The following is a 16,678-nucleotide window of genomic DNA, read 5'->3' on the forward strand; positions in this document are numbered from 1 at the left end:
CAACAGTGAGTTATTTAGTGTCAGCAGAAGGGAGCTCATGTGTGGAGTCAGAGGACAACTCAGTAGAGTAAGTTCTCTCCGTCTACCGTATGAGTTCTGGGGATTGAACTCAGGTACTCAGGCTTAGTAGCAAGCAAACTTACTCACTGAGCTATCTGGCCAGCTCTTGTTTTCCTGTCTTGAGCAGAGTCCCTAGCTACAAAGACTGGGCTAAGTTTTGAGTTTTAGGCAATCTCCCACCTCTGTCTCTTGAATGCTGGGATTATAGAATGCAGCACTATGTCTGCTCCTCAACCTCTCCCCAATCCCCACTCCCCAAGCAGGGTGTAGTGGAGCTCCCCTGTAATTCTAAATACATGGGAGGTGGAAGTTCAGGGTCAACCATAGCTATGCAACAAGTTCAAAGCCAACCAGTGCTAAGCAACATATTCTCAAACAAACTAAAAAGCTTTGGTAGGGAAGACATGGAGAGGGCAAACCATGATCAGCGAAGTGGATGAATATATATATATTTTTACTTTTTATTTATTTATTTATTTTTGGTTTTTTCGAGACAGGGTTTCTCTGTGTAGCCCTGGCTGTCCTGGAACTCACTCTGCAGATCAGGCTGCCCTCGAACTTAGAAATCTGCCTGTCTCTGCCTCCCAAGTGCTGGGATTAAAGGCGTGCGCCACCACTGCCCGGCGAAAATATTATTTTAATAAGAAAACAAACAACAACAACAAAATCTTATCCTGTGTAACTGACAGCATGTTCTCTTGTGGTAAGGAGAAGTGGAAATAACGCACTGGGTACCTCAGCTTACTGTTTAACCATGGTTACTACCGAGCTCCTGTGAGCACATCGGCAGGACAATGCTAGGATTATCTTTAGCAAAGGGCCCATTGTAATGGCTGCTGTTCTCGTCAGGGTTATAATAAAACACCAAGCCGCAAGCTGCGGAGAAAAGGGTTTCTTTGGCTTACACTTCCACAGCACTGAAGGAAGTCAGGACAGGAACTCGAGCAGGGTTGGAACCTGGAGGTGAGAGCTGATGCGGAAGCCATGGAAAGGTGCTGCTTACCAGCTTGCTTCTTAAGGGCTGCTCAACCTGCTTTCTTATAGAACCCAGGACCACCAGCATAGGGGTGGCCCCATCCACAATGGGCTGGGCCCTCCCACATCAGTCACTAATTAAAGAAAACGCCCTACACTGGATCTTATCGAGCTATTTTCTTAATTGAGGTTTCCTCCTTACAGATGATTTTAGCTTGTGTCAAACTGGCAAAAAAACTAGCCAGTGCAGCTGCATGGGCTCCTCATTCCTGAGCGGTTGTGTGGGGCCCATGATTCCATTCTGCCGCTGCTTTACTCCACTGGGCTTTCCCAAGTCCTGCAGCAGTACTTGGTGAGCAAGTAGGCTCTGTGCATACCTCAGGAGTCTAGCCTTGTGTTCCCTTTCCTTTGGCAAAGGACCCTCAACAGTGTGTGCTATCTTCGCGACATCAAGTTACAGCTTGGCTGTAGTAAACTTTAATAAGTTTCTTAGTCTGTGAAAATGATGTTCAAGGGCCGGAGAGATGGCTCAGTGTTAAAGAGCACTTGCTCTTGTAGAATGCTAAGTGTTACATCTCTGAGGGGAATAGCGTTGCTAGTGTTACAGCTTCCTCCAGGGTGGGGGGAATGTTTCCCCCACTGCAAGTGTTACAACTCTGCTCTGGCGGAGCAAAACAAGAACCCAGGAAGGCGGCTTATAGGAGAAGCAGCAGAGACGGAAGCTGAAAACAGGGTTGACACAGCATTTCTTGGGGCGGAGTTTTCCATAGTTAGGGCATTTTACTCTGAATGGCTGGCGAGCGGGTGGGGGTGGGGGGCTGAGAGGGGCGGGGAGGGGACGAGGAGGGGCAGCGAGCTGGGTCTGGCCAACCATTAGGGAAGTGAGAGTGGTCTGTGGGCGGAACCTGGCTCAGGGGAGGGGCCTGGCTACTCATAAGCCTCCAAGGGCTTACATAGAGGACCTGGGTTCTGTTCCCACGCCCACAAGGTGGCCCAAACGATATTGAATTCCAGATCTAGGAGATTCAAATATCTTCTTTTGAACTCCTGGGACACCCAGGCACACACGTTGTATATATACATACACATACCTGCATGCAAAACACCCATATTTATAAAACAAACAAAAACTAAAAAAAATCTTTTTTTTTTTTTAAAACTATGTCCAATGGTGAATGTTCTAGCAAAAGCAAAATTATTCCTTTTTCTGAGGATAAAACAGATCCAACTGAGCCTGACGGTGGAACAAACCAGAGGAGGGCAGATGTGCTTGTTGGGCGTAGAGGTACAAACTGCCACAATTGTTTTGGGCTCCTTTCTAAATAATTACAGAAGTTCGTAGTGGCTCTATATAACTCCGTCAGAAGACACCCGAGCAAGCTATGGTCTACATGCGTTTTGGCCAGCTTTTCACCTCAGAGCTGAGGACTGGAAGACCTAGCCTCCTAGTAACCATCCATGGGCAGTCCTTAGCCTGTAGCCTGTGGCCCTTTCTCTTTTCTTCCCTGAGAAACACGCGGTGGGGGAAGACCTTCCACACTTCCAGGTGTCTGGCTGTAAGCCAGTGTCCATGAAGCCTTTCCTCATTGTATAGGGTGTCGGTCCCCACCCCATCACCCAGTAACCACCGCAGTTCCTCCTCCAAGACCCCATCACCACGTGCAGGTCAGAAGACACAGGCGGCCGTGATCGGTTTTTTTTTCTTCCTGGTTTCAGGTTTTTTTCTGCTTGAGTGGAGATGAAACAACCTCACTCCTCCCACAGATGGCAAAAGGGTGCAGGTAAGGGTAAAGTGAGGGACACCCGATGCATCACACGTGCATCGTGCCGGGCGCTGTGTCTGGGTGGGGGAGGGCGGGGACCGGCTAGGCTCCCACTCCCGGGTCGGTGCACGCCATAGCCGGTGCCCTAGGCCGCCGCGCGCTGCCCGGAGGAGGCGCCGGCAGGGGCGGGAGGCGCGCACCGCGGCGGAGCAGCAACCGGGTCTCCTGCAGCGCAGGGCGCCGCCCGCCCGTGTGGTCCGGTCCCCAGCGTGGCGGACCGCACCCGCCCGGCCTAGTTCTGCGGATCAGGTGGGTCCCGCCGGGCGTCTGACACCGAAGCTACGAGCCACGCGCGTGGGGAGGAGGTGTGGGCGAGCGGGAGCGCCGCTGCTCCGGCCCAGCCCAACCCGGTCCTTGCTTTTGTCCCGTTCACTTGAACATTTCCTCTGTATCCACTTCTGAACTCCAGGTTCTGTCCCACCCTGAATGGTGTCGCTGCATCTGTTCAGCCTTCCAGACCAGGGCCTGCTGGTCTGCTTACCGGGGTCGCCCACCCCCTTCCCTCGGTATCCGAGTAGAAAAGCTGGTCAGGGCAGGGCAGGGCACGGCAGGGAAGGGCAGAGAAGGGCAGGGCAGGTATCGAGACCGCCGGTACTAACCGGTGAGTCGAAAAGCAGGAGACATCTTTTCCAGCTGTAGGACAGGACAGGGCGGGGTGGCTCTTCTTCCGGACAAGATGGAAAAGGGGTCCAGGTAGGGGTAAAGTGAGGGACACCGGAATTTGAGTGATACACAGACTCTTAACAGCGAAGGAAGGACCAAGCCAAAATCAAGCATGGGCAAAGTCTCAGGCACTAACTTTGCAGTGTTGGGTGATGGGAGGCAATCTCAACTTTTCAAGCCACTTCGTTCCCAAAGCAAAGAGACACCATCCAGCATTTGAAGATGGCAGGAGAACTGCTCAACAGAACACACATGCACACACGTTTCATTATTTTATATTTATTTTATGTTAGCATGCAAAGTACTGTGTTTCATTATGACATTTTCATACATATGCGATTGCACAAACTCTTGAAAATCATCCAAGAAACAGCAAAGCGGGAAATAATGTCAGGGCTGGGGGCTCGGAGGAGGGAGGACAGAGAGACTGGAGAGACTGCTGTCTTCCTTGCTGCGGGGGCCTGGACGAGGCTAGGAGGGCGGGGATGTCAGCGCCACTAGCTACTTCCCCAGGAAGGACCCACAACCCAGGGACCTTATTTTGTGGTTTTCCTTTTGGTGGGCACTATCGGCCCTAGAACAGTTCTAACTGCCTTTTTCATTTGCCCGGAGATAGATAGGTGTGTCTCAGGAGGCTGGGGATTATGGGTGGAGCCCTAGTCTTGCCTTTTCTTAGCTGGGTGACACCATCCCTTGTAGACTCTTCTTGGAATGAGAAATACCGATTCTACTGAAGACTTCATTCTCAGACTCTGGGTAGGCAAAGGCGAGGGGGCTCGCCATGGCTCGGGGTGTCCAGGGGTTGGGTTATCGGGGCTATGGGAGTCTGCCTTTTGACAGTGCTTACTACCTTCCTTACAGTTATTTTTGGGAGTAGTTGCTTCTTCCAGATGGGAGCCGAATGCGAGTCCAAGCTATCTTTTGCAAGTAACAGGTGTCCGGTGACTCAGTGAAGGGCTGGATTACCTGGTTCCAGAGGCCTTGAGTATTGGCTCAGGCCGAAATGGTCTAGGAGGGGTACCTGGAGGCCCCGGCGCCTGCTCCTCCGATCTTCTACATAGAACCAACTCTCTCACTTCAGTTTTCTCTGTGATAGGAACTCCCCAGAGGATGTTCTGGGGAGGCCTCTTATCCCCATTCCCTGGGGTTAGGGCCAGTTTTCAGTGGAATGCCTGAGATCAGGAGGCAGGAGAAGATCAATTGGTTGCTGTCAATGGCTCCCAGTGGCTAAACTTTACAGGAAGTGTTCTGAGTCACAGAGCAGGACTGGCCACCTTGTCTTTGGCCATACTGGCTCTGAGCAGCCATTTCCCGGTTTTCTGACACTTCTGTGCTAGAGGCTGACCATAAGTCTTATTCCTGTGCGCTTCTGGGTCTTAAGGAGACTTTTAGTATACATGGGTCTCCCAGGTTGCTTAGCCTAACAGATAAGCTTGGCACTGTTGGCCAGATTTACAGAGAAGGAAATCAAAGTTAGGAGAAGCTAAGTCACTGGTTTATGGGCACTCAGGGATTAGATCGAATCTGAGATTGGAATACATTCCAGCCAGTCTCTAAGGCTTTGTGTGCTTTCTGTTTGTTTGTTTGTTTGTTTGGTATGAGTCAGGGTTTTTCTGTGTAGCCTTGGTTGTCCTTGAACTTACTCTGTAGCTGGCCTCGAACTCAGAGATTTGCCTGCTTCAGCCTCCCAAGTGCTGGGATTAAAGGCGTGCGCCACCACCACCCAGCTGCTCGCTTTCTATTTGCAGCCATCTCCACCATGGTTAGAAAACCTCTAAGGAACAGATGCCATGGCTCCAGGGGAAGGGCTGGGGAGAGCAGAAGGGAGGATGCATTGGGTAGGGGCTGAGCATTTAAACCGGTGCAGTTCAGGTATAAATGTTTTGTTTGAAGTGAATATGCTTTCTAATTATTTTGGGTCCTTACACTTTAGTTACTAATTTTTAATTACACTCTAATTTACACACGCTAAAAACCACAAACCATAAGCATTTTTGGTTTAATGAGTTGGAAGGGTTTAGATGGACAGTCCTTGTGTTTGGTCCAGGCTGGTCATTTTCTGTGAAATGGCTGAGGCCTTGTGTGACAAAACTTTTGCCAGGGGGATGCAGCACACCCGTCTACTCACCTGGATAGGGAGTCCATGACAGACCAAACGAAGTGTGGATACCAATGAAGTGAAGCTTCGTGGGCCACTGAGCGTTTTGTTATTTATGGGAATATGGGTGAGGGGTCACTTACAGGAGCATACATGACTCATGGACAGCTGCATCATCAAAGCACAGGTGACAAGTCACAAAAGCTGGGAACCTTGAGCACATGTCATAGCCTGAAGATAACTCAATAGGTGTCCTTTCCAAGTAACTGGTCTAAACCTGGTCTGGGCAGCTCAGCTAGCTTCTGTTTCTTCCAGGCAGCTGGTCTGGTCTCAGAGACTTCTGTGCAGCCCAGCTTCCATCAGTCTGAGGGGCACTCTCAGCTTTTATTGCTTGCTTCTGCAGGGAGGGGCCTAGTGAATCTGGTCAGTTTTAGGGACTTCTTGGAGCTCTAGCCCCTGTGAGTTGCAGTTTGTTTTGAGATAGGGTCTTGCTTTGTAGGGCAGACTGGTGTTGGCTCAGATACTTCACATTACCTGTCGCAGCTTCCTGGGTGTTAAAATCACAGGTGTGCTCGACTGAATCTGACCAAACACAGTTCAGTGAAGGTTTGATGGTTTCCTTCCTTCCTTCCTTCCTTCCTTTCTTTCTTTCTTTCTTTCTTTCTTTCTTTCTTTCTTTCTTTTTGTTTTTTTTTTAAAGCTTGAGGACTGTTTTAGAGCTTGAAGAAAATGGCAAGATAGGCAGCAGGGACGGGGGTTGGGGGAGAGAGAGGGAGAGAGAGGGAGAGAGAGGGAGAGAGAGGGAGAGAGAGAGAGAGAAAGGCCTTGAGTTGAGGTCTAAGGGCAGGCTTTGGAGTGTGTGTGCACGTGTGTGTTATTATCAGGGAAACAGAATACCTGGAGGATCAGCACAGATGTGCTTAGGATTTAATCTGGAGTCCTAGGAAGACCAAAAAGAGATGAAATTAAAGCTTACATATCTTGAGTGAGGACTCAGAAAATTATGAGGCTCAGAGGTGGAGATATGTAACTTGGGGTGCGGGTTACTTTTCAGGGGTAATGATCTCGTTAAGGGCATAATTATTCCCTCTTATGACTTCATCGTGTGCCAGGTGTGTCTACTTCCCTTCAGGTTGGTCCCTGGGCCAGACGATTGACAGGCCCAGTTGGGTTAATTTTAAGGGAGAGGACAATAGTGTGTAATATTATTATAATCCTTGGGACTGATTAGAGTGAAGTTGGGCGTGGTGGTGCACACTCGCACCTTCTGCACTCGAGAGGCAGAAGCAGGTGGATCTCTGTGAGTTTGAGGCAAGCCTGGTCTACAGGGGAAGTTCCAGGACAGCCAGGGCTGTTAAACAGAGAAACCCTGTCTCTGGAGGGGGACGAGAGGAAAGGTGGGGTGGGGGAAGAATGCCATGTTTCCCAAGGCTGTAGATAGGATTTAGATTCCATTTTATGACTGAGAAAGGAGCTCTCCCTTAATGGGCCTCAGCGAAGTCCTCAGACCTCCTCATCTATGGGAGAGTTCTATTCTCAGTGGCTGCCAAGCTTGTTAATGCCTGGTTAGCTACCTAATATTTGCCCCTCAAGAATTGAGACCTAATATTTAGGACATGGGTGGATGGTGCGTCTGGGTTTCTTCCATCTAAAATGAAGGCACCGAAGGGCTCAGCATCCCCACACTTGCTGACCTTCAGGCCCTTGAGGTAATCCTAGGGAGCCAGACAGAAGAAAGCCCATCACAGGGTGGATCCATTGTGAAAAGACAGGAGGTACAGTAGTGTAGCTCCTGGGATGAACGGGATCATTACCAAGATTAAAGCAGGCAGAACTCATTTTGGCCACAGAAATCTGGGCATTGTCTTTGTGGACTGATTTGTGTAAAGCCTATAAACCACTTTGCAGAATTATCGGGATGCACAAACAGCGTTTTGTTTACGGCCAGGGAAAGCTGAGAGCCCTTTGCTCTGAGAGCCCTCCCTGGTGTGTCCGTAGCCCATGGAGGCCTGGAGGCCTGACTTGTCCTTTTCAAATCCAGTCATCTCTTTTATTTTCTATTTTCTCTAGTTATTTGACTCTTGCTGTACTTTCCTGCTGGCTGGTTAAGACTTTGTAGGTAGCCAAAACTTATTCATTTTTCTTTTCATTGTTAAGGTCAGTTGGGGCTCCCTCAGGGTCATTTTTAGTGACTTTGGAGATCCCCTTAAGTCTGTTAGTCTTTCCCCTGACAGTTTAGCCATATGCTGGAAGAAGTCAGTCTTCTTGACATATTGCTGTTTCCCTTGAAGTCCTGAGGGAGTTTCTCTCTGTGTTGGCTATCTTCTTTGCAGAATGTGTAATAGTTAGATCTCTGCCTCTCCATGACACCTCTAATCTAGAGGACAGGTAACTTGCAAGAACTTTCAGGACCCTTTGGTAAGTGTCCAGTTGTCCCTTGCAGCCCAGTTGACTCAGGTAGGGACCAAAATAATGGCTCTTCTTTTAGCCTCTGTATCTTCACAGGCTCCGGTCCAAGTTTGATTGCCCCCCCCCCCCCCAGGTCAGAACAGCCTTGAAGAGAAGCTTGGACAGAGAGCACATTTGATCACTTTTATCTTTTACAAGGCAGATCGACCTAGCAGGAGGGTGATAGTAGATATTTTAATTATTATTTTGATCTTAAAGCTTTCTTTTCCCTCCCTCCCTCCCCTCTCCCTCCCTTCTTCCTTCCTTCCTTTTTTCCTTCCTTCCTTCCCTCTCTCTCTCTCTCTCTCTCTCTCTTTCTCTCTTTCTCTCTTTCTTTGCTGTTCTAGAACTCATTCTGTTGACCAGGCTGTCCTGGAACTCACAGAGATCTACTTGCCTCCGAGTGCTGCGATTAAAGGGGTGCACCACCACTGCCGTATCATCTGAAAGCTTAAATTGCCAGTGATTGGTAACTCTAACAAGCTTAAGTAAACTCCTAAGGACACCGCACGAACAAGTTCACTTCTTTGTTTTTAAGGCTCGGAGATCAAATTTGTTCTAATCACAGAGAGCACTTTGATGAGTGAATCAGTGTTCGAGGAGGAGGAGGAGGAGGAAGGTTAGGGAGCCTTTGAACTGTGGCCAAGTGTGTACTACTAATGTCTGAGTTACACTGGCTGATGAGAATAAAGGCCCAAAAGTTCACTGGGAATTGGGTACATGTTCTCCCCAATTCCGAAATTGGATCTAAGTTCCCCAACTAGTGATGGTCAGGATCCACAAGTTGCTTTGATCAGTGGGGACCAAACTTTACACACACACACACACACACACACACACACACACACACACACGAGGCAGATATAATTGCCTCTTAGATATGGCTTTAATTTCCTTCCTGGAAGAATCTAGAGTGAGTGGGAGACAATCCTAGAAGAGCCTTTTATCCTAGGCACAAATGTATTGGAGGCTTATGGCTGTAGTGGAATCTCTATTCCCTTTAGGATCCAGTTGGTACATTAGGTAATATGTCTCAAGACCTAAAGAATCACCGGTGTTCCTGATACACTTCCTCTCCAATAAATGCCACCCACCACCAAAGCAAAGGCCCTAAAACCCATAGGGACAGAAAGAAAGCTTGGAGATCAAATTGAAAGAATGGCTAAAGGGTAGGTACACATGGGCCGCCATTAGGAACCTTCCTGAGTTGCAGTGTTTGGTCAGCTGTTTTGTCTTTGTTTATGATTCTTCTATAGGTGACAAATATGCTATATTTTGCAAATATATTGTTGTTAAAAGAACTTAGAGTTGGGCAGTGGTGGCGCACGCCTTTAATCCCAGCACTTGGGAGGCAGAGGCAGGCGGATTTCTGAGTTCGAGGCCAGCCTGGTCTACAGAGTGAGTTCCAGGACAGCCAGGGCTACACAGAGAAACCCTGTCTCGAAAAACAAAACAAAACAAAACAAAACAAAACAAAACAAAACAAAACAAAACAAAAAAAAGGAACTTAGAAACAGGTTCCACAGGAAACTTATTTTATGAAAATTTGCAAGAAAAACAACAGGGCAGGCAAGCTAGCCTCTTGTTAGCTGCTGGAAGGAGCTGGATGAGCCGAGGATAGTCAGGCTCGACATGAGGTCCAAAGAAGGCTCAGCAGAGGAGATCTGTGAACATCAGTAGAGGGTGGGAGGTGTCAGCAGAGAAACACTGACTTGAACAGGGTCAGAATGAGCGTGCTTCCTAAAGAAAAGACAGATGAGGGTCTACTGCTGGTTTGGGGTCAATTTGACACAAGCCAGAGTCATCAGAGAACGGAGCTTCAGTTGAGGAAATGCCTCCATGAGATCCAGCTGAAAGGCATTTTCTCAATTAGTGATCAATGAGGGAGGGCCTGGCCCATAGAGGGTGGTGCCATCCCTGGGCTGGTGGTCCTGGGTTCCAAAGCATTGGTCTTTTGTGTTTCCCCCTTTGAGAACTTTTAGCTCAGTGGCCATGTATTACTTGGCAGGGTTTTTTTTGGCATGCTTACTTTTTAAAGAAGCAGGCTGAGGAAAACCTGAAGAACAGTCAATAAGCAGCAACCCCCATGGTATGTGAGCACACTGTCACTGTTTAGACACACCAGAAGAGGGCATTAGATTCCATTACAGATGACTGTGAGCCACCATGTGGTTGCTGGGAGTTGAACTCAGGACCTCTGGAAGAGCAGTCAGTGCTCTTAAACCACTGAGCCATCTCTCCAGCCCGTGTTCTATTTTTGCACACATGGACCAGGGGAGGTCAGGTGTCTTCCTCCTGGGCACTCTCCACCTACTTCTGAGGTGACAGGGTCCCCACCTTAGCTAGACTGATGGGCAGTAAGTCCCCAGGATCCTCTCCTGTCTCTAACCGTCCCCCAGCACTAGGGTTATGGGCACACACCACCATGCCTGGCTTTAAACTGTGCTCTTTATGCTTGCAGTGCATGTACTTTCCCCACTGAGCCATCTCCCTGGCTGAGTGATTTTTCAGGTCCTTGACAACTCTTACCCAAAGAATTGAAAATGAGGGTTCGAAAGTGGTTCTCTGTGAGTTCAAGGCCAGCATGGTCTATATAGTAAGTTCCAGGATAGACAGGGCTACCTAGAAAGATCTCAAAACCAAATAAAACACAAGCGAAACAAAGCATCAGAACCCCTTTGTTTGCCATGGTGGTACACACCTTTAATCCCAGTGCTTGGGAGACAGAGATAGACTGATCATTGTGTGCTTCAGGCCAGCCAGGATTGCTTCATGAGACCCTGTTAAAGACAATACAGATTAACAAGGAAATACACAAAAACTTGATAGATTTTCAAAAGAATCAAGATAACTTTCTGGAGGTAGGATTGACAGTGGTGGCGGGGTGTCATGGCAGGAGGCACCTGGAGAGATGGCTCAGCTATTAAGAGTACTTGCTGCTCCTGCAGAGGACCTGAGTTCAGCTCACACACCCACAGTAGGTGGTTTATAACCTCCTATGACTCTAGCTCTGGAGATCCACTAGCCATTTCTGGACTCCCTGGGGACCTGCGCTTATGTGCACAGCCCCTCCTCCCATGCACATGTATACATAATTAAAAATAAAACATGAAAAAAAGGGATACTGGGACATGTGAGAGTATTCGAAGACCCTGTTTTGTTCAGGGTTTCCTTTTACAGCCTTCCAGAGAAGGAGGGCCCGGTTAAGATAGATGTGGTCTGAGTGTCTCTATTTTGATTTACAAATTAGGTCTCATTTTCTTATTGCATGTGTCCTTTTCTATAATGTATCTAATTTTAATCATCCACCTAGGGGGAGTCTCCCTCAAAGGCTGTAGGGGGCATAGTTTTGCCTTATAGTCCATGTATCCAAAAGATGGTTCAAGCTGGATACACAGTTCTATTTTTCCTGCACTTGAATGGAAATTGTGGAAATCTGGATGTAGGTGAAGGGCTGGGGGGCTTCTGAGGCTGCCAGGTGTATAGGAGAGTAGTATGTGTATGTGTGTGTGTGTAGTGTGTGCAGGCAAAGGACCTAGGTCATCAAGTGCATTGTTGGGCACTAAACTGTCTCCTGTGCTTGTCTGCCTCAGAGTGGCTTTAGGCATGGAGATTCCTGGACTCCAGAGTGTTCTGTGTTATCAGCTAGGATTTTCAGACTTGGTTCTTGTAGTCAATAGTCGAGGTAGATTTGGGAATGTTCCTGGCTTTAAATATGACATGGATCATTGGATGAATGATGGTGCCGGTAGCCCAGAGAGGACAGGAAGGAGGGATGTCAGGAAGGAGGGATGTCTGGGGTAGAGAAGGGAATGAATTGAGTTCATTGTTGAGTATTGCAGAGCCGTGCTGAGAGGTGGGGTGTAAGGAGGACAGGGAGGGATGGAGAGGTTCCATTGGGCAAGTAGATTACCAAAATACACAAAGCATGGAGGACAGAATGGAAGCTGAGTGAGCCAGATCCTGAAAGCTGAGCCAGCAGGAAGCGTTGACATTTTATAAAAATTATAATTACATTTATTGTATGTGTATGTGTGTGGGCATGTGCCTGCCATGGTGCCTGTGTGGTGCCTGTCAGTGAGCAGTTTGTAGAGCTTCTTAGAGTTTCATCCTTTCTCCCCAACATGGGTTCCTGGAACTCAGGCTTCGTGGCTAGTGTCTTAACCTGCTGAGCTAGCTGGCCAGCCCAGAAACTTTGTTTTCAGACAGTTTCTTACATAGCCCTGGCTGCCTTAAAAGATGACACATGAACCATACTGGCTTTAATCTCATAGATATATACCTGCTTCTGAGTTATGGGATTAAGGGCATACAGCATCATGCCCACCCAGCCTGAGAAGTAGGTTTTTGAGACAGGCTTTTCCTGTGGAGTCTTTGTATCCCAGATTAGCTTCAATTGCTCTCTGAATCCCCTTGCTCTCATTTCCCAAGCATGTACCCCTTCACTTGCCTAAACAAGTGAATTTTTGTTATTTTTAATTTTTAATATTTATTTTTGGATAGATAGGTAGATAGATAGATAGATAGATAGATAGATAGATAGATAGATAGAGATATAGGTCTGTATGTGGGTATGTGCACACAAGTGCAGTACCTTCAGAAGCAGGAAGAGAGCGTTGGATCCCTGGAACTGGAGTTACTGACAGTTGTAAACTACTGTGTGAGTGGAGGGAACTGAACCTGTATCCTCTGGAAGAGCAGCCAGTGCTCTTAATAGGTGATCCATCTCTTCAACTGATTATTTTTTTAATTAGCATACAAAGCAACAAGTTTTTTGAGATATCTCTATACAAAGCTTTGCTCTCCCTCCTCTTCTATTCCCTCCTTCCCTCCTCTCCTCTTCCCACCCTGCCTCCTTCCTTTCTCCCCTCCCCACTCCTCCCTCTTCTTTTCCCCATCTCTCACTTGGACTCTTCTGTCTCCGGTAGTCCCCTTCCCTTCCTTTAAACTCTTTCTCCTCTCACATTCCTTTCTAGTTTCCTACTCTACCCCCACACTTACATAACTAGCACATAAGCACATAACTACACACACATAAGTATTAGAGGGTAGGATCAGGGCATGAGAGAGAGTGTGAGGTATTCATCTTTCTGAGCTGGAGCACCTCAATATAATGTTCTCCAGTTTCATCCATTTTCCTGAGAAGTTCATTTTTATTTGAGGCTTAATAAGATTGTATTTATATATGCTGAATTTTTATGTCCCCTCACCAGCTGATGGGGACGCCTAGGCTGATTCTGTGCTCTTACGAGCAGTTTAGCTGTCAACATGGGCAGCCAAGGATCTCTGTGTATGACATAGAGTCCAGGAATAGTAGACCTGGGCCATGTGGCTGGTTGTAGTTTTGTGAGAAACCCTTGCACAGGTTTGCATAGTGGCTCAGTGAGTTTCCAGTCCTACCAGCAGTGAATAAGGACCACGCCTGCTTACATTCTTGCCAGCATCTGTTGTCATTTGTGTTCTCGGTGATAGCCAGTGGCTAGGGTGGGAAGAATTCTCGAAGCCATTTTAATTTACGTTTCCCTGATGGCTAAGGATGTTGAGCACACTTAAAAAAACAAAGCAAAGCAAAGCAAAGCATTGGTCTTTTGTGTTTCCTCCTTTGAGAACTCTTGGCTCAGTGGGCATGTATTACTTGGCAGGGGGTTTTTGGCATGCTTACTTTTATTCAATTCTTTATATGATGTAGATATAGGAACCTCTGTCTGAAGTACAGAGACTGCCATACTATGATCACGGAAGGTCTTTTCATTTCAATTGTCTTCTTCAACTTCCATTTCAATGTCTTAAAGTTTTCACTGCAGAGGTTTAGTCCTGAGTATATTGTTTCCTTTATTTATTTATCCTGAAGCTATTGAGAATGGAATATTTCTCCTAAACCTTTCTCAGTGAGTTCATTTTTTGGTATATATAAAAGCTACTGGCTTTTATATGTTGATATTTCTATCTTGCAACTTTATTAAAAATGTTTACCAGATCTTAAAGTTTTCTGGTGGAGTCTGTAAGGTCTGTTTGGTTGGTTGGTTGATTTCTTTGGTTTGTTTTTCAAGACAGGTGTTCTCTGTGTAGCCCTGGCTGTCCCGGAACTCACTCTGTAGACCAGGCTGGCCTCGAATTCCGAATGCTGGGACTAAAGCTGAGCCCCAACCACCAGGTGTATTTTAAGCATAGGATCATGTCATCTGAAAGTGGGAACCGTGGCTGCTTCTTTGCCTCCTTTCATTCTGTTCATTTCTTTTTTTCTTTTTTTTTTTTATTCTTTTTTTATTCTTTTTTTTATTATTCTTTTTTTTTTATTTTTTTTTCATTCTGTTCATTTCTTTCTCTTGTCTGAATGCTCTAGTTAAGACTCGGGGCACTATACTGAACATGAGGGAGAAAATGACCACCCATGGGCATCCTTGTCTCGCCCCAGAGTTTAAAGGAGATGATCAGTTCTCTCCTGTCTAACCTTGGCTACAGGTTTGTTACATGTTGTCTTTATTATATTGAGGTATATTCCATTTGTTTATAGCTTCAGACTTTTTTTTTTTTTTTTTTTTTTTTTTTGAGACAGGGTTTCTCTGTGTAGCCCTGGCTGTCCTGAAACTCACTTTGTAGACCAGGCTGGCCTTGCACTCAGAAATCCGCCTGCCTCTACCTCCCAAGTGCTGGGATTAAAGGCATGCGCCACCACTGCCCTGCAGCTTCAGACTTTTTATCATAAGGGCATATTGAACTTTGTCAAGTGTCTTTCTGTATCCATAAAGGTGATCATGTCTATTTTGCCCTATGTCTACTTATGTGATGTGTCATTTATTGTTTTGCATGTGTTGAACCAAACTTCATCCCTGCGATGAAACCAGTTGGTCATGATGCATGATCTTTTAACTTTTTTTTTTTTTTAGAATTAAGACTAAAGTAATTATTTGTATGAGTATTTGCCTGCATGCATGAATGTGCACCGTGTGTGTTTGGTGTCTCTGGAGCACAGAAGAGGACATTAGACCCTCTGGACTTGAGTTACAGACAGTTGGTAGCTGCCATGTAGGTTGCTGGGAAGCAGATCTGGCTCCTCGGCAGGAGAGTGCTCTTAATGGCTGGGTGATTTCTGCAGCTCTAGTAATGTGTTCTTGAATTTTGTTGAGAATTTTGTTGCATCTCTGTTCATCAGGGAGACTGGGCTTGCCTTCCTTCCTTCCTTCCTTCCTTCCTTCCTTCCTTCCTTCCTTCCTTCCTTCCTTTCTTTCTTTGTTTTTATCAGGTTTTGGTATCTGTCACACCGTCTGTACAGAGTGAACTTCTCAGCGTCTCTTTCTTTCCTACTTTCTTCTTAGGTCCTCCTTAAAAATCTGGACTTTGGCACTGAGACTCTTAGATTAGACAGTGTGCTCTTCCAGAGGACCGGAGTCCAACGCTCGGCACTCAGTTCACAGCATCTATAACACCAGTCCCAGGGGATCCCCGAGGACACTAGAGGATCTGACACCCTCTTCTGGGTTACTCAGGCACTGCCTGCATGTGGTACACGGACTTACATGCAAGCAAAACTACTCATACACATCAAATAGAATAAATTAATATAACAAAAAACATTGTTTTTTAAAAAAAGTTTGGAATTCAGCAGCAAATCCATACAGTCCTGGGTTTTTCATTGTGAGGGGATTTTTAATTAGTTACTACTTCAATCTCAGTATCTTAGGTATGTTTAAAACGTTTCAATCGATTTATTTATTTATTTATGTTTGTTTGTTTGTTTGTTTTTGAGACAAAATTTCTCTGTGTAGCTCTGGCTGTCCTGGAACTGGCTTTGTAGACCAGGCTGGCCTTGAACTCAGAGATCTGCATGCCTCTGCCTCTTGAGTGCTGGGATTAAAGGTGTGCACCACCATCACCAGGCTTGTTTCAATTTTATTAAGCTAGAGATTTTAAAGATGTTTACCTGAGAAGGCCAAGAAAGAGATTAAGCAATATGGAGCTACAGAGAGTCGGGGCAAAGGTGAAGGTTTATAGAGTGGAAAAGATTGGTAAAATCTGGGTTCATGCTGGGTTTGATGGCACGCACCTTTAATACCAGCACTCAAGAGGCAGAAGCAGGTGGACTTCTGTGAGCTCCAGGGCAGCCTGGGCTGCATAATGACAGCCTGTCTCAAAAAATAAAATAGAATAAAATAAATAAATAAATAAAATAAAATCTAGGAGTAGAAGATAATGGAAACTGTTGAGGCGCCGTTGCTCACAGCTCTTTATAAAAGCATGTGAGCATCTTTATAACCGGGACTTGTTATCTCATGTCTACAGTGTGTATCAGTCAGCTAGCTTTTGTTACAGTTGTGGTGTGTAACAAACTCTAGATCTCCTCTTTTGAGGGATAAGTTTTCACAGACGACATCAGCCATAAGTAAGTTCAGGGCCATGTTTTTGTGGCTTTTCTCTAGTTGTCAGTCAACTAGAAGGTTTGTTCCAGAGTGAACTCTTATTCTGAGACTTAGGCTGAGGGAGCTGTTTCTGTTTGGTGTGTACCATTTTATAGTGAGACCAAGAAAAAGGTGATTTGATGCCTCTCCAAACACCCTCTGTAGATGTCTGTCCAGGCATCCTCCCTGTAGACATCTGTCCAGGCATCCTCCCT

At 46.5% G+C, this 16,678-nt stretch overlaps 1 protein-coding gene across 5 annotated transcripts in view; it reads left to right on the forward strand.

Annotated features, from left to right (window-relative positions):
- Positions 1-2,763: 2,763 nt before the first annotated feature.
- Positions 2,764-16,678, forward strand: part of LOC114610246 (N-acetyllactosaminide alpha-1,3-galactosyltransferase) — a 72,037-nt gene continuing 58,122 nt past the window's right edge. For 4 of the 5 annotated variants that reach the window (XM_028754743.1, XM_028754746.1, XM_028754745.1 and 1 more), the window contains exon 1: positions 2,764-2,816. The gene's annotated coding sequence lies outside the window, so the exon portion shown is untranslated. Of the gene's footprint in view, positions 2,817-3,077; positions 3,108-16,678 lie in introns of those variants that run through there. The other variant, XM_028754744.1, reaches the window with a different exon arrangement.

Source organism: Grammomys surdaster, unplaced genomic scaffold (assembly GCF_004785775.1).
Source record: "Grammomys surdaster isolate TR1022 unplaced genomic scaffold, NIH_TR_1.0 126035, whole genome shotgun sequence".
Taxonomy (NCBI): Eukaryota; Metazoa; Chordata; class Mammalia; order Rodentia; family Muridae; genus Grammomys; species Grammomys surdaster.